At 42.4% G+C, this 17,501-nt stretch overlaps 1 protein-coding gene and 1 pseudogene across 1 annotated transcript in view; both read right to left on the bottom strand.

The window, feature by feature from the left end:
- Positions 1-17,501, bottom strand: part of gng7 (guanine nucleotide binding protein (G protein), gamma 7) — a 173,539-nt gene that overhangs the window by 97,996 nt on the left and 58,042 nt on the right. The window lies entirely within an intron of this gene.
- On the bottom strand, positions 16,410-16,523 carry LOC132829262 (U6atac minor spliceosomal RNA; annotated as a pseudogene).

Genomic DNA, 17,501 nt, shown 5'->3' on the forward strand with positions numbered 1-17,501 from the left:
AGGTCAATCCAGGAGAATGGCTGGTGTACCACCTTCTTTCTCTGTCCTGCAATAAATATTCTAATTCAAAAACCATTACCACGAGTGGCACGATGGCTCAGTTGTTAGCACTGTTGCCTCACAGTACCAGGGACCTGGGTTCAATTCCAGCGTCAGGCAACTGTCAGTGTGGAGTTTGCACATTCTCTCTGTGCCTGCGTGGGTTTCCTCTGAGTGCTCTGGTTTCCTCCCACAACCCAAAGATGTGCAGGTCAGGTGAACTGGCCATGCTAAATTGCCCATTGTGTTTAGGTGCATTAGTCAGGCGGAATGGGTCTTGGTGGGTTACTCTCTGGAGGATCAGTGTGGACTTGTTGGGCTGAATGGCCTGCTTCCACACTGTAGGGAATCTAATCTAATCTAAATTAATACAAAAAACATAGATATTCCATCCACTAGCTAATTCCCTACTCTCTTCTCCATTTCCAGCAACTTCTTGAAAAGGTTGGCAATTTCCTCACATTCTGATGATGATCAACTTTTAAGTAAATACAAATTGGATAAATACATGTTATTAAGCTAAATTATCTTACTACAGGTCGCTCTGTTAAAATGAACATTTTGTTAATGCGAATTCACTAATGCAATTGACAAATTGGGGACACTATTTCTAAAGTGCAAACTCTGTGACATGATTGCATCACCAACAGTTTAAGCATTATTTCTAAAGCATGGCTTTTCTATAAAACTGGCTTGCACAAGAACACAACCACCAGATTATAGAAGAACTACAGGTACATGTATAGAGTAGATCAGCATTTTCCACCAATACTAGTGAGCATTTTCCTTTTGAAAAATGCAAGTACTTATTAATCATACTGCATGTCGGGTGCTGGCAGGTTGGACTAGATTAGATTGGGATATCTGGTCGGCGTGGACAGGTTGGACCGAAGGGTCTGTTTCCATGCTGCACATCTCTATGACTCTATGACTGCAGATGCTGGAGATCACAGTCAAAAAATGTGGCGCTGGAAAGGTACAGCAGGTCAGGCAGCATCAGAGGAGCTGGACAGTTGACGTTTTAGGCACAAGTCCTTCATTAGGAATTGCAATCAGTATCCCTATTTTTCTTTGTGGGAAAGTGTGGATTCCCAGGTGCATTTAATTTCTATTCTAGAGTCTTTATGTTATATTTGCAAGCATCGTTGCAGTAAAGCTGTGAAAAGTGACATTGGGATGAGCTTTTCATACAGAACAGTGCTATGGAACTTGACAACCTTCTGACCTGCTCAAGCCAAACAAGTTCATGTATTTGTCAGGTGGTAACAAACTGAATAGCTCAGTCTTCAAGATTACTGCTGCAAATGTGATTTTGCAACCATTCACTACAGTAGTTCCAAAACAATCCCTACACTTCAAAAAGTGGTTGGTGGCTGCAAAATGCTTGGAAATGAGGCACCTGGATGGGTATACGAATAAGAGTTTAGAGGGAAAATGGCCAAATGCTGGCAAATGGGACTAGATTTATCCAGGATATCTAGTTGGCATGGACGAGTTGAACTAAAGGGTCTGTTCTGTGCTGTACATCTCGGTGACTCTATGACATGGTGATGAAAACAGGTAGATACATTAAAGTCCTTTTTTTCTTGCCTTTAAAGGGCAGGTGGCAAAGGAAAGCATCAAAATTATTTGAGTTCTCCAACAATCAGTGATGAACGGGTGTAACGTATGCATGAAAACATTTCCCACTCCTTTGACAATTTCTGGTCAGTGGCAACTCTGGTCATAATTGTAAAGTTCATGTCTCACAAGCAGTATTTAAAGGTAGAAGGGGGTGTTTCCACACTAGCAGTTTTGTAGGTGAGGAAGGTGCCATAAAATTCCTTGAACAGTTTCCCTTTCTGGTTTCCATCTGCTTTATGACTGAACAGGCAGGGCCTATATCTAGACTGTCCTTACTCCAAGGTCCCCATTAGTACTAACAGTCCCCATTAGCAGCCATTCGTTCACCTCGGTTGACCATTATCCATTTATCTGTCTAACTATTCTTCTATCATTGGGCTCTATCCTCCCCCCACTCTAGCTTCTGCATAAAAACTGATTTTATTTTCCTAACTACCATCAATTCTGAAGAGGAGTCTCTGGACCTGAAACATTAGCTTGGATTTCTCTCCGCAGATTAGATTAGATTCCCTACAGTGTGGATGCTACCAGACCTGCTGAGATTTTTCAGCAATTTTTATTTTTGTTTGTAGCTGAACTTGCTCTTGCATTGAATTATCATTCAACACTATGACCATACAGAGCATCAATATACAAGCTGTTCACCAAGATATAGGATTAACATTTTGCTCCATTCCTACTCAGGCTGCTGCTAATTTTAGTCTTAACCCTTCAACTCCCTTCACTTTCGCAATCTTCCTGTTGCCATTTCTGATGTTACACCATTAACCATTATCTAATCTAAGCTTTCAGAACCCCACTGCTAACTTAATTAGTCTTCCTAAAAGTTCTGTTAGGATTGGATTCCTTTTTTAAAAACATCCTGACACATCGATTGTGATGATCCAAACTCCAATAGCAATTCTTTTCTTCAACCTAGGATCTGTATATAACTTTACTGAGATTGCAATTTACTGTACCTGTTTGTTTTCCTCCCTCGCAGAACCGCAAACAGGTTCACCTTATCCTCACCTTACATTCCATCAGCCTCCAGCCTGATAACACTGACAAGGTAACTTCCCTTTCATCTCTACTTTCCAAAGTAACTGCTCCCCCTCATATACATCTGTGCACTTAACATCATTCAATTTTGTATGCTGTATTTGCTGGACAGTCTTGTCCACATGTTTGAGTTATAGAGTCATAGAGGTATACAGCATAGAAACAGACTCTTCGGTCCAACCGATCCATGCGGACCAGATATCCCAACCCAATCTAGTCCCACCCGCCAGCACTCGGCCCATTTCCCTCCAAACCCTTCCTATTCATATACCCATCCAAATGCCTCTTAAATGATGCAATTGCACCAGCCTCCACCACATCCTCTGGCAGCTCATTCCATACACGTACCATCCTCTGCATGAAAAAAGTTGTCCCTTAGGTCTCTTTTATATCTTTCCCCTCTCACCTATGACCTATGCCCTCCAGTTCTGGACTCCCCAACCCCGTCTATTTATCCTATCCATGACCCTCAATTTTGTAAACCTCTATAAGGTCACCCCTCAGCCTCCGGCGCTCCAGGGAAAACAGCCCCAGAGTGTTCAGCCTCTCCCTGTAGCTCAGATCCTCTAACCCTGACAACATCCTTGTAAATTTTTTCTGAACCCTTTCAAGTTTCACATCTTTCCGATAGGAAGGAGACCAGAATTGCACACAATATTCCATCAGTGGCCTAACCAATGTCCTGTACAGCCGCAACATGACCACCCAACTCCTATACTCAATACTCTGACCAATAAAGGAAAGCATACCAAACGCCTTCTTCACTACTCCATCTACCTGCGACTCCACTTTCAAGGAGCTATGAACCTGCAATCCAAGGTCTCTTTGTTCGACAACACTCCCTAGGACCTTACCATTTAGTGTATAAGTCCTGCTAAGATTTGCTTTCCCAAAATGCAACACCTCACATTTATCTGAATTAAACTCCATCTGCCACTTCTCAGCCCATTGACCCATCTGGTCCAGATCCTGTAGTAATCTGAGGTAACCCTCTTCGCTGTCCACTACATCTCCAATTTTGGTGTCATATGCAAATTTACTAACTGTACCTCTAATGCTCACATCCAAATCATTTACGTAAATGACAAAAAGTAGAGGGCCCAGCACCGATCCTTGTGCCACTCCACTGGTCACAGGCCTCCAGTCTGAAGAACAACCCTCCACCACCACTGTCTGTCTTCTACCTTTGAGCCAGTTCTGTATCCAAATGGCTAGTTCTCCCTGTATTCCATGAGATCTAACCTTGCTAACCAGTCTCCCATGGGGAACCTTGTCAAACGCCTTACTGAAGTCCATACAGATCACATCTACTGCTCTGCCCTCATCAATCTTCTTTGTTACTTCTTCAAAAAAAAACTCAATCAAGTTTGTGAGACATGATTTCCCACACACAAAGCCATGTTGACTATCCCGAATCAGTCCTTGCCTTTCCAAATACATGTACATTCTGTCCCTCAGGATTCCCTCCAACAACTTGCCCACCACCGAGGTAAGACTCACCGGTCTATAGTTCCCTGGCTCGTCTTTACCGCCCTTCTTAAACAGTGGCACCACGTTCGCCACCCTCCAGTCTTCCAGCACCTCACCTGTGACTATCGATGATCCAAATATCTCAGCAAGAGGCCCAGCAATCACTTCTCTAGCTTCCCACAGAGTTCTCAGGTACACCTGATCAGGTCCTGGGGATTTATCCACCTTTAACTGTTTCAAGACATCCAGCACTTCCTCCTCTGTAATCTGGAGTTAACATTTCTGTTGGCATAGTGGCTCAGTAGTTAGCATTGCTGCCTCAAAGGATAGGGATCTCGAGTGACTGTCTGCGTGGAGCTTGCACATTCTCACCATATCTCCGTGGGTTTTCTCTGGGTACTATGGTTTCCTCCCATTGTCCAAAGATGAGCAGTGTAGGTGGATTGGCCATGCTAATTGTGCATAGTGTCCAGTGCTGTGCAGGCTAGCTGTATTAGCCAAGGGAAATGCAGGGTTACAAGGATAGGGTGGGGAGGCGGGTCTGCGTGGGATGCTCTTCGGACGGTTAGTTATGGACTTGATGGACCGATTGGCCTTCTGTAGGAATTTTATGATTCTACATGAGGATAGTCAAATGCAGCTCCAGTGATCAGGTTAAGGAATATCTCTGATGGGGTCACAAGCATAATCCAAACTCTCAGTCACTTATTTAATTTTTTGGAGCTACTCCAACTCTGCCTTGGTCCCCTATCCATTGAAATTCATTTATAATGTGCATCATCCTACCATTAGATACTTCGCAGCCTTCAGACTGACCACTGAATTCAACAACTTCAGAACATAACCACTGCTTGTATTTTTTCCCACTAGATGGTTGTCGTTGACAATGCTCTGGCTATCACATTTACACCTTTATATCCATCTTTTAAAACCTATGCCTTTACCACCCTTTTGCTCAACACAAATATTCCTTCTGTCTTCCATTCTCATCAGATCTTGCCTTTGGTTTTTTTTTCTCTCCCAAGCACCCCATCAGTCTTTCCTCATTCATCCTTTAAGGAGGACTTGTATATCTTGAAAGATCAATCAAAATATTAGCTGTTTGCCACTTTTCACAGATGTTATCCTGCCTGAATGCTTGCAACATTTTTGATTTTCAATTGTCATGTTTTGTTTTGTAAGGAAATTAAAGGTTTATTTGTTCTTTGCAGAGATGTAATAGTCCTTTTTTTGCATACAAATGAGAAAATTCTGTACGCATGAATAAGTGAAACAGGAATAGGTAAGAAGTCAATAACAGTCTATCAGCTATTATTTTTTCAAAGCCATATTTTAAACAATAGTTTTCATAAAACTGCATTTAACAGTAAATGGCTAGCTGCCATTAACTTTGCTGCTAAAAGGCTTGCAAGTAACAATCAAAATGAATATTTAAAAATGTTAATAATTATACTACCAGCAAAACCTGTATTATCCAGAGGAAGTAGCCTTTTTCAACTCTTTAGTACCATGTTTTGGGTCCCTAATCACCAACATACACAGTTATGTACACTGCAATGAGGCAACAGTATGCTTTGTTTTTACAGGTGATGTCAATGCTCAAAATAAAACATTTTCACAATTAAACAGCAGTAAGAAAGTTCAGTCTCTTACTTTGCAAGTAATTTGTGTGAAGCTGTTAGCAAAAACATTTGGGAATCTGCCAAATCGCATTAAAGCAGGTATTGTTCTTTTTAAAACAATGACAATAAAACTTTCACCTGGATAAACTCATGAACAAATCTCTAGAAATAAAGGCTTTTAAAAATCTAAATCATTAAAGCAACTTCGTAAAAAAACCTCCTGAAGACTGCAATCAGATATACAGTTTGGATACAGTTGGGGGAGATTGCTCACCAGCAGAAGGTAGCAGTAGTGAGGTTCATGGCATTGTGGCTGGCTCTGCTATACAAAAGGGTGGGAAAGAGAGTGGAAGGGCTATCGTCATAGCGGATTCAATTTGTCAGGGGAGGTAGACAGGCGGTTCTGTGGTTGAAAACAAGACTCCTAAATGGTACGTTCCCTCCCAGGTACACATGTCAGGGTTGTCTCAGATCGGCTACAGGGCATTCTGATTGAAGGGAGCACCAATGATATAGGTAATAGACGGGATGAGGTCCTACAAACAGGATTTAGGAGCCAAGTTAAAAACTAGGACCTCAGAGGTAATAATGTCAGGATGGCTACTAGTGCCACGTGCTAGCCAGAGTAGAAATGAAAGAATAAACAGGATGAATGACTGGCTTGAGAGATGGTGCAGGAGGGACTCAGGTTTTTGGGACATGGGGGAACCGGTCCTGGAGGAGGTAGGACTATTACAAATCAGATGGTCCACACGTGGACAGGACTGGAACCAATGTCCTAGGGTGCTTTTGCTAATGCTATTGGGGAGGGTTTAAATTAAATGTGGCAGGGGGATGGGAACCAAATGAGGAGGTTAGTGGATAGTAAAGAGGTAGTAACTAAATGCCAATAAGGAACTAGATAATAAGGTCAGTGTGACTAAGGAGAAGAGTAGACAGGGAGCAGATGATAAACGCAAAAGGGCCAGGTGGCCTGAGGTGCATTTGTTTTAATGCAACAAGTGTAACAGGCAAGGCAGATGAACTTAGGGTTTGGATTAGTACCTGGAAGGGTGAGGTAACAATGTTGGGGCTGTACTACAGGCCTGCCAACAGGCAGTGAGAGATAGCAATACAAATATGTAGATAGATTACAGAAAGATGTAGGAACAACAGGGTAGTGATGATGATGGGAGATTTTAATTTTCCCACCATTGACTGGGAATTACTTAGTGTTAGAGGTTTCGGTGGAACAGAATTTGTAAGAAGCATTCGGGAGGGTTTTGTGAAGTAGTGTTAAATAGCCCAACTCGGGAAGGGGCCATACTGGACCTGATGATGGGGAATGAGCCTGGCCAGGTGGTTGAAGTTTCAATAAGGGATTACTTTGGGAATAGTGATCACAATTCCATAAGTTTTAGAATTCCCATGGAAAAAGATGAGTGGTCCTAAATGGAGAGTACTAAATTGGGGGAAGGCCAGCTATAGCAAAATTCAGCAGGAGCTGAGCAATGTGGATTGGGAGCAGCTGTTTGAGGGTAAATCCACATTTGATATATGGGAGGCTTTTAAAGAAAGGTTCATTAGAGTGCACCACAGACATGTCTCTGTGAAAATGAGGGACAGAAGTGGCAGGATTAGGGAACCATGGATGACAGGTGAAATTACGAGACGAGCGAAGAGGAAAAGGAAGCATACATAGAAGGTCTAGGCGACCGAAAACAGACAACGCTTTGGAAGAATATCGGAAAAGTAGGATCAGTCTGAAACGAGGAATTAAGAGGGCTAAAAGGAGTCTTGAAATATCTTCAGCAAACAGAAAAATTCACAAGCATTTGTTTGTATATAAAGAACAAGAGGGTAATCAGAGAAAAGACTGACCCACTCAAGAGCAAAGGAGGAAAGTTATGTATGGAGTCAGAGAAAATGGGTGAGATTCTTAATGCATACTTGTATCAGTATTCATTGAGAAGAGGGGCATGACAAATGTGGAGGTTAGGGATAGATGTTTGATTACTCTAGGTCAAATCAGCACAAGGAGGGAGGAAATGTTTGGTATTCTAAAAGGCGTAAAGGTGGAGAAGTCTCCAGGTCTGGATGGGATCTATCCCAGGTCACTGAGGGAAGTGAGAGAGGAAATAGCTGGGGCCTTAACGGATATTTTTGCAGCATCCTTAAACATGGGTGAGGTACCGGAGGACTGGAGAATTGCTAATGTTGTTCCAATGTTGAAGGAGGGTAGCAGGAATAATCCAGGTAATTATAGACTGGGGAGCCTGACGTTCGTGGTAAGAAAGCTGCTAGAGAAGACACTGAGGGATAGGATCTATTTACATCTGACTTTGTGCAGGGAAAGTCACGTCTTACAAACTTAATAAAATTCTTTGAGGAAGTGACAAAGTTAATTGATGAGGGAAGAGTTGTAAATGTCATATACGTGGATTTCAGTGAGGCATTTGATAAGGATCCCCATGATAGGTTGATGGACAAAGTGAAGTTGCATGGGGTCCAGGGTGTCCTAGCTAGATAGAGAGAGAATTGGCTGGGCAACAGGAGACAGAATGGTAGTGGAAGGGAATTTCTCGAAACGGAGAACTGAGACCAGTGGTGTTCCACAGGGATCTGTGCTGGGACCACTGTTTGTGATGTACATAAATGATCTAGAGGAAGGTATAGGTGGTCTAATTAGCAAGTTTGCAGATGACACTAGGATGAGTGGAGTAGCAGACAGTGAAGGGGGCTGTCAGAGAATGCAACAGAATATTGATAGACTGGAGAGTTGGTGGAGAAATGACAGATGGAGTTCAATATGGGCAAATATAAAGTGATGCATTTTGGAAGATCCAATTCAAGAGCAAACTATATGATAAATGGAAAAGCCCTGGGGAAAATTGACGTACAGAGAGATCTGGGTATTCAAGTCCATTGTTCCATGAAGATGTCGATAGACTGGTCAAGGCAGCATATGGCATGCTTTCCTTCATCGGTTGGGGTATTGAGTACAGGAGTTGGTAGGTCATGTTACAGTTGTATAGGACTTTGATTCAGCCACATTTGGAATAATGCATAAAGTTCTGATCGCCACATTACCCGAAGGATGTGGATGCTTTGGTGAGGTTACAGGGGAGGTTCATCAGGATGTTGCCTGGGATGGAGGGCACTAGCTATGAAGAAAGGTTGAGTAGATTAGGATTATTTTCATTAGAAAGACAGAGGTTGAGGGGGGACCTGACTGAGGTCTACAAAATCATGAGAGGTATAGACAAGAAGCATTTTCCCCCCAGAGTGGAGGACTCAATTATTAGGGGTCACAAGTTCAAGGTGTGAGGGGAAATATTTAAGGGAAATATGCATGTAAAGTTTTTTATGCAGAGGGTAGTGAGTGCCTGGAACACGTTGCCAGAGAAGGTGGTAGAGACAGGCACAATAGCATCATTTAAGATGTAGCTGGACAGATACGTGAATGGGCAGGGAGCAGAGGGATACAGATCCTTGGAAAACAGGTGACAAGGTTTAGATAGAGGATCTGGATCGACACAGGCTTGGAGAGCCGAAGGGCCTGTTCCTGTGCTGCAATTTTCTTTGTTGTTTGTAAAATTCAGCAGGCTATGTTCCAATTGCAGTTCAGAAAGTTTCTGTTTCCCCCTGTGCAGAATTGGGCATTTCTTTCCAACATGCAGAATTTTACGTAATCAGTAAGAGAACTGATGAAAAGCAATGAAAGCATTGAGGGTAAAAGGCAGGAAGTGTACACACGGAAAAATGTCATAAAGAAACAAAAGTGACAAATCCTGTATGACCGTTCAAGCAAATTAAATTCTGGAAATCTCTTTCTAAAAAGCTTGATTAATTGGTACAATATTAAAGGCTAAGTATTCATGACAGAAACCTATCACTTTTTTTGCAACAGTATTATAAATAAGGAAGAAACCCTATGAGCAACCAAGTCATTAGACTTCATGCATGACCCTCAGTTGTGTTGACAAGATATCTGCTTAAGAGAACACTGCAGTTGAGCAAACCAATCTAAGTGCATGCTTGCATAACCTCAAGGATTGTAGGAAGCAACTTTAGCTACATTACCCATTATATAAAGATGAACAATGACAGTTAAAGAGATAAACAGAAAACGTCACTTGCACAATACTTACTGTTTTGAGTCACAATACTTAACATTGTCACCAAAACTAAACAAAAATTCATCCTTTACTCTTCAAGACAAACCCTTTGAGTACAATGCCTCCAATTCCGGCACTCCTCAATATTTCAATTAACACAAGATGAAACATTTGTTGCAGAGAAATCTCTTAACACTAGCAGTATGGAACAGAGCTTTAGTGGGCCTTTCCTAAAAGAACTCTTGATGTGCTAAATCACTGAAAGCTGCAACTACTTCAGCCAACAGTACTGATTACATACAAAGGAATCTGGGTAATCCAAGATAGAGGACGGGAAACTTTCTGGCTGGAAAGGCTGCTCCTTTCTTGAGGTATTTTAGGTGTTGGAGGTGATCTCCTCGAATTCCAGGAGCAGCAATTACTGTCGGGGAGAATGTGCAAACTCCACACAGTCAGTCGCCTGAGTCGGGAAATGAACCCGGGTCTCTGGCGCTGTGAGGCAGCAGTGCTAACCACTGTGCCACCGTGCCGCCCATAAATTCTGAAGGAAGAATATAGAAAGTTAGGCAGGAATTTAAAAAGCAAGGCCTCGAGGGTAGTAATATCTGGAATACCCTGGTGCTATGAGCTAGTGAGGGTAGGAATAGGAAGATAGAGCAGATGAATGCATGGCTGAAGAGCTGGTGTATGGGAGAACAATTCACACTTTTGGTCATTGGAATTTCTTCTGGGGTAGAGGTGACCTGTACAAGAAGGATAGATTACACCTGAATTGAAAGGGGACTAATATACTGGCAGGAAAATTTGCTCAAGCTGTTCAGGAGGATATCAACTAGTAAAGGAGAAGGGGGGAACCCAGAGATAGTGAGGAAAGAGATCAATCTGAGACTGGTACAATTGGTTTGGAACTTTGAAAAAAAAGTCAGAACAACAGCATTTTTAAAAGGGAGAAAGACAGACAAAGGCAGCAAAGACATGGTCTGCAAAGGAGAGAGAGAGAGAGAGAGAGAGAGAGAGAGAAAGAAACCCACACTGCGCAGTTACTGTCTTTGCTGTTTGATTTCATGTATCGCTGGACATCAGAATGTGTCTAGGAAAACTTAAACAGCGAAATTCACAACTGATCTTGGAGGAACCTGTTTGAGACAGGTTAGAGCACAGAAACAGATAAGTAAACAGTTTTAAGTATAGCCTTGCTGTAAGTCTACAATAGTGAGTAGAGTAGGATCTTTCTTGCTTATATATTTTTATTGGGATCTGTCTCTCGATTTAATTTTAAAAATATAAGCCTCAAGTTAGCCTGCAGCAGTGTTTTGCAGACCATTTACGTTTAGACAATGCTACTTTCTGGGTCTGTAGATTGGAAGGAGAAAAATGGCCATTAGTAGAGTGATATGCACTTCTTGTCAGGTGTCAGAGTTTCAGGAGAGTTTAAGAGTTACTGAGATTATATCTGCAATTAATGTTGCTGTTGCGAATACTGTCACATTGACTGGATTGGTTGGAGCGACAGTTAGAGGCAGTGAGGAATTTACAAAAGCTAGGGGGTGTGATAGATGGCAGTTATAGGAAGGAAGAAAATCCGCAGATACAGTCAGGTAGATGGGTTGACTCAAAGAAAGGTAGAAGAGGTAGGCAGGTAGTACAGGAGTCCTCAGTCTTCAATCCCCATTTCAAACAAGTATGCTGTTTTGGAAAATGTAGGGAGTGATGGACTTCCAGGGGAATGTAGCATGAACAGCCAAGCTTCTGGTATCAAGACTGGCTCTAATGAAATGAGGGGTACATCAGGTTCCATGCGATCGATTGTGTTTGGGGGCACAAACGGACATTTCTGCAGCCAGCAGCAAAAAATCAGAATGTGTGTTGCCTCCCTGGTGCCAGGATCAAGGATGTCTCAAAGAGGGTGCAGAATGTTCTCAAAGGGGAAAGGGACCAGCAAGAGGTCATTGTACACATTGGTACCAGTGACATAGAAAGGGAAAAGGATGAGATTAGATTAGATTAGATTAGATTAGATTACTTACAGTGTGGAAACAGGCCCTTCGGCCCAACAAGTCCACACCGACCCGCTGAAGCGCAACCCACCCATTCCCCTACATTTACCCCTTTACCTAACACTACGGACAATTTAGCATGACCAATTCACCTAACCTGCACATCTTTGGACTGTGGGAGGAAACCGGAGCACCCGGAGGAAACCCACGCAGACACGGGGAGAATGTGCAAACTCCACACAGTCAGTCGCCCGGGTCAGGAAATGAACCCGGGTCTCTGGCGCTGTGAGGCAGCAGTGCTAACCACTGTGCCACCGTGCCGGCCATAAATTCTGAAGGAAGAATATAGAAAGTTAGGCAGGAATTTAAAAAGCAAGGCCTCGAAGGTAGTAATATCTGGAATACCCTGGTGCTATGAGCTAGTGAGGGTAGGAATAGGAAGATAGAGCAGATGAATGCATGGCTGAAGAGCTGGTGTATGGGAGAACAATTCACACTTTTGGTCATTGGAATTTCTTCTGGGGTAGAGGTGACCTGTACAAGAAGGATAGATTACACCTGAATTGAAAGGGGACTAATATACTGGCAGGAAAATTTGCTCAAGCTGTTCAGGAGGATATCAACTAGTAAAGGAGAAGGGGGAACCCAGAGATAGTGAGGAAAGAGATCAATCTGAGACTGGTACAATTAAGAACAGAAGCAAGTCAAACAGTCAGGTCAGGCAGGAACAAAGAGAACAATAAATTAATTAAACTGCAATTATTTCAATACAAGATGCCTAACAGGGAAGGCAGATGAACTCGGGTATGGTTAGGAACATGCGACTGGGATATCATTGCAATTTCAGAAGTGTGGCTCAGCGATGGACAGGACTGGCAGCTTAATGTTCCAAGATATAAATGCTGCAGGAAGGATAGAAAGGGAGGCAAGAGAGGAGGGGGAATAGTGTTTTTGATATGGGATAGCATTACAGCTGTAATTACTTAGGGAGGATGTTCCCTCAAATACATCCAGTGATGTTATTTGGGTAGAAATGAGAAATAAGAAAGGGATTGTATTGTAGACATCCTAAGTCAATGGGAAATTTGTAAGGAGATTTCAGTTATTTGTAAGAATAACAGGGTGGTTATGGCAGGGGATTTTAAATTCCAAACATAGACTGGGCCTGCCATAGTGTTAAGGGTTTAGATTAGATTAGATTACTTTGTGTGGAAACAGGCCCTTCAGCTCAACAAGTCCACACCAACCCACCGAAGCACAACTCACATTCCCCTACATTTACTCCTTCATCTAACACGACGTGCAATTTAACTTGACCCATTCACCTGACCGGCACATTTTTGGACTATGGGAGGAAACTGGAGCACCCGGAGGAAACCTCAGCAGACACAGGGAGAATGTGCAAACTCCACACAGAGATGCCTAAGGCGGGAATTGAACCCAGGTCTCTGGCGCTGTGAGGCAGTAGTGCTAACCACTGTGCCACTCACGGTGAGGGGAGAGGGATTTGTTAAGTGTGTACCAAAGGATTTTCTGAATCAGTATATGGATGTATATACTAGAGAAGGTGCAAGAACTTGACCTACTCTTGGGAAATAACGCAGGGCAGGTCACTGAGGTGACAGTGGGGGAACACTTCGGGGCCAGTTACCATAATTCTATTAGTTTTAAAATCGTGATGGAAAGAGATGGACCAGATCTAACAGCTGAAGTTCTAAATCGGAGGAAGGCTAATTTTTATGGTATTTGGCAAGAATTTTTAAAAAGCTGATTGGGTGCTGATGTCTGCAGGTAAAGGGATGGCTGCAAAATGGGAAGCCTTCAGAAATGAGATAACGAGAGTCCAGAGACAGTATATTCCTGTTAGGGTGAAAGGAAAGGCTGGTAGATATATGGAATGCTTGATGACTAGAGAAATTGAGGGTTTGGTTAAGAAAAAGGAGGAAGCATATGTCAGGTACAGTCAGAAGAGTTCAAGTGAATTCTTAGAAGAGTATAAAGGCAATAGGAGTATACGAAGAGGGAAATCAGGACGGCAAAAAGGGGATATGAGATAGCTTTGGCAAATAGGGTTAAGGAGAATTCAAAGGGTTTTTACAAAGACATTAAGGATAAAAAGGTAACTAGGGCAAATAGGGCCCCTCAAAGATCAGCAAAGCAGTCTTTGTGTGGAGCCGCAGGAGATGGGGGAGATACTAAATGAGTATTTTGTATCAGTGTTTACTGTGGAGAAGGACATGGAAGATATAGAATGTGGGGAAATAGATGGTGACATCTTGAAAAACGTCCATATTACAGAGGAGGAAATGCTGGATGTCTTGAAGCGCATAACGTTGGATAAATCCCCAGGACCTGATCAGGTATATCCTGGATCTGTGTGGGAAGCTAGGGAAGTGATTGCTGGGCCCCTTGCTGAGATATTTGCATCATCAAAAGTCACAGGTGAGGTGCCAGAAGACTGGAGATAGGGTAACATGGTACCATGATTTAAGAAAGATGGGAAAGTCAAGCCAGGGAACTAAAGACTAGTGAGCCTGACATCTGTGGTGGGCAAGTTGTTAAAGGGAATCCTGAGGGACAGGATTTACACGTATTTGGAAAAGCAAGGACTGATTAGGGATGATCAACATGGCTCTGTGCGTGAGAAATCATGTCTCACAAACTTGATTGAGTTTATTGAAAAAGTAACAAAGAGGATTGATGACAACAGAGCGGTTGAAGTGATCTACATGGACTTCAGTAAGGCGTTCGACAAGGTTCCTCATGGGAGTCTGCTTAGCAAGATTAGATCTCATGGAATACAGAAAGAACTAGCCATTTGGATACAGAACTGGCTCAAAAGTAGAAGATAGAGTGTGGTGGTAGAGGGTTGTTTTTCAGACTGGAGGCCTGTGACCAATGCAATGCCACAATGATTGGTGCTGGGTCCACCACTTTTCATCATTTATATAAATAATTTGGATATGAACATAAGAGGTATAGTTAGTAAGTTTGCAGGTGACACCAAAATTGGAGTGTATTGGACAATGAATGAGGTTACCTCAGATTAGAGCAGGATTTTGATCAGATGGGCCAAATGGGCTGAGGATGGAGATGGAGTTTAAATTAGATAAATGTGAGGTGCTGCATTTTGGGAAAGCAAATCTTAGCAGAACTTTGGTAAAGTCCTAGGGAGTGTTGCTGAACAGAGACTTGAGTGCAGGTTCATAGCCCCTTGAAAGTGGAGTCGCAGGGAGATAGGATAGTGAAGGTGGCGTTTGGTGAGCTTTCCTTTATTGGTCAGAGCACTGAGTTGGGAGGTCATATTGCCGCTGTACAGGACATTGATTAGGCCACTGTTGGAATATTGCATGCAATTCTGAACATCCTTCCAATAGGAAGGAGACGTGAAACTTGAAAAAGTTCCGAAAAGATTTGCAAGGATGTTGCCAGGGTTGGAGGATTTGAGCTATAGGGAAAGGCTGAACAGGCTGAGGCTGTTTTCCCTGGAGCATCGGAGGCTGGGGGGTGACCTTACAAAGGTTAATAAAATCATGAGGGGCATGGATAGGATAAATAGACAAAGTTCTTTCCCTGGGGTGGGGGAGTCCAGAATTAGAGGGTATAGGTTTAGGGTGAGGGGGGAAAAGATGTAAAAGGGAACAATGTGGCAACCATTTCACGTATGGAGTTAGCTGCCAGAGGAAGTGGTGGAGGCTGTTAAAATTGCAACATTTAAAAAGCATTTGGGTGCATATATGAATAGGAAGGGTTTCGAGGGATATGGGCCAAGTGTATTAGATTAGATTACTTACAGTGTGGAAACAGGCCCGTCAGCCCAACAAGCTCACACCAACCCACCGAAGCGCAGCCTACCCAGCCCCATCCTCCTGCATTCACCCCTGCCCCTAACACTACGAGCAATTTTAGCTCACCTAACCTGCACATTTTTGGACTGTGGGAGGAAACCCACGCAGACATGGGAAGAATGTGCAAACTCCACACAGTCAGTCGCCTGAGGCAGGAATTGAACCTGGGTCTCTGGCGCTGTGAGGCAGCAGTGCTAACCCCTGTGCCACCATGCTGGCAAATGAGACTAGATTAGGTTAGGATATCTGGTCAGCATGGATGAGTTGGACTGAAGGGTCTGTTTCCCTGCTGTACATCTCTAGGACTCTATATAAGCACTTTACAAATGACTGAATAAAATTATAAAATCAAAAATGTTGCTATTACCATCACATTGGTAGTTCCAGGTTATATATTATCACAGCAACCGCGCCCCCCCCCCACCACATTCCTAACAGAGCCTTAAATGATAAGGTGAGAGGCAGTAGAACCCACTCTTAATATTCAGTTGAAATGTTTCTTCTGTTTAGTTTTAGGTTGCGCTACTGCTCATGGGTTATGGCAGGATTTGAAGCCAGGCCCCAAGAACACAAACTGAGCTTCTGGATTAATAGTCTAGCGATCAGCTGGTTTTTCAACCCATGCATTCAGAGTACAATGGATTAGTAATCCATCACTTTAACCATTTGGCCACCTCATCTGGGACTAATGCCACTAAGTAGATGGAAATGCCTTAACCATTTGTGTGCTGTAATCCACTAGGACTTTGTCCTTCCTCAAAGGGGAGTGCTAACCTTTTCTAACAGACTGTCAGTAACCACCTTGTGTGAGCCCACATAATCTTATCAACACTTGTGTAAAATCAATCATGCACATTTCCTGTTCCAAACAAATCAACTCCAGTTTTTAATCTTCTTAAAAATGCAAGTTTGAAATTTTAGTTATCAACTAAAATTAAACTCCTTCAAATATTCACTTGCCTCATATCTGGCTGTAAAGTTCAATTATTAATTACAGTGAAAAAACAAGTTGCTCAAATTTGGTACTGGATCATGTGGGTTTCAAAATATTTCTTCACCAACTCACAAGTATGCAAAAGGATTTTTATTCAGCAGATATTCAATTATAACAAAATTAGATGAACTTGAGTTCAGTGTGGACAGAATAGTATGTGTTGCTAGTATTTGGTACTCAGGTCAGAAATAACACGACTGGAGCGGAAGATTTTTCTACAATAAGCAAGAAATATTTTACATTTTATGTAACTTGCTTCCTTATCATAATTTAATATTTATGTTCAAGCACTAGTTAGTGCTCATTTCAATATCTTCAATTTCCTTTGCTCATTCTCCCAGCGCAGTAATTTTTTGCAAGTTAAACACTTAAACAGATCTGAAGCTGTTACTGGACAGAAAGGATTTAAACAAAAACATTGAAAATATAAAAAAGTTTATTTCTAGGAACTCCACTGTGCAGTTACATACAAGCAGACAATTCTTTAAAAAAATCTATGCCTAAATGGATACTGAAAGCCCTGGTAAGATACAGAATATACATATTGAAGAATTGTAACATCTCATCATTTCAGACCTTAAGCAATCCATTTCCTTTTCTGCACTCAATTTTGACCCCAGTTCACTCTCTGCCATGGTGGGATTCAAAACCATGTACTTAGAACAGTAGCTGTGATTCTGAATGATGGTTTTGGTAACATTGCAATTCCACCCCATCCCCCAAGTACATGAGTATAAACCCCCTGCTGTTCTTCAAAATAGCACCTGTAA

Source organism: Hemiscyllium ocellatum, chromosome 28, assembly GCF_020745735.1.
Source record: "Hemiscyllium ocellatum isolate sHemOce1 chromosome 28, sHemOce1.pat.X.cur, whole genome shotgun sequence".
Taxonomy (NCBI): Eukaryota; Metazoa; Chordata; class Chondrichthyes; order Orectolobiformes; family Hemiscylliidae; genus Hemiscyllium; species Hemiscyllium ocellatum.